The sequence below is a fragment of the Lampetra fluviatilis genome, chromosome 26 (genome assembly GCF_964198595.1).
Source record: "Lampetra fluviatilis chromosome 26, kcLamFluv1.1, whole genome shotgun sequence".
Taxonomy (NCBI): Eukaryota; Metazoa; Chordata; class Hyperoartia; order Petromyzontiformes; family Petromyzontidae; genus Lampetra; species Lampetra fluviatilis.
In genome coordinates, this window is record NC_136300.1 from 337,812 (window position 1) to 339,151 (window position 1,340).

A 1,340-nucleotide genomic window follows, 5' to 3' on the forward strand; every position below is an offset into this window, starting at 1 on the left:
TACCCTCACGGTTTAACCTAAACTAAATTAATAATTAAGCATAACACTATAACAAAAAATACAAAAAAACTACGACGTTTCGATCGCAACACAAGCAATGATGACGATTGTTATTTTTTGTTATTTTCTTTGAACCTATCTACGTGACTTTACCGAAAGACCCAAGAGTATGAATTCCTGCAGTCACGAAAGCTTTAAGTCAAGATTTAAGCATAACACTGTTTTCTATCAGTTTTAGCATCATGCTGCAGAGAAAGGCAAATGACTTAGTTTACTGATGAGGATTGTTTTTACTAAAATGTTTAGCATGAACGGTAAAACAATATAGAACCTTAGGCTGACCCTGCAAAATAATTAAAGTAATTTTCTCAGTCACGAGGTTAAGAGCTCAAAACAGAAATTCAAGTGTTCTGGAGTTTTAGAGTTACACGCGTGGTGTTGACTACAACGTGTTTGCTAAATTTCAGCATTTTTTCCCGTCCAGAACGACATTGTAATTTACATCAGCCGGCCAAAATCGCCAATAATATTTGTCCTGTCGAAAAACAATGCTGGAATGTGTTGAACTACTATACGTACCACAATTGTAAAGCCTTCCTAGCTGCATACAACGCCCCCTAGTGACCGAGTGTGACACCACAGGCAAGGCTGAGGCAAAGTCCATATTAATAAACGAACGGATGGGACGTCTAAAGAAACACATTGATATATCGAACACTAGATGCACTACGGGCTGCTGGAGGGGGTCTCCATGGACCATATCAGATAAAAGCTCTCCACTGATGTTAGCCGTGCATGGGAATCGATAGTCGGGCTCAGAGCTCCACCTTATTATAGCTCGAGTCTGCTTAGCTTCAGAGATCTGACAAGTTTGAACGCATTCCCGGTTGATTTGGTCATAAAGTAGAAACAAGAGAATTGTCGCTCTGGCTAACAATTGAAGGGTTAACTCAATATGTTTCTGCATCGCCACAAACACTTGCGGTATGACACCCGATTCGTTCACAGAAAGTTGCAGCAACAAATACGAAAAAACCAAACCTCAGCCTTAACTGAATCAACCATGCTTCCAAAATCTGATGAGATTGGACACATTCAGCGATGTGGTTGTGGTGTAATTTCAGGCCCCTTCATAGGCTGCATGGTTTGGCAAAGCTTGCGTTTGGATGAAATCCAGCAAACGCAGGCAAACTAGTAGAGTACAGTGTTATTATCCCTTTGATGTTGAGCTAAGAGACATTGGAGTCTATTATTGCCTACAGAGTCAGTTTGTTTAAACATTCATTTGAACCTTTTTCTGTTTATTTTAGCAACGATTATTCACACTATTAACGTGTTAT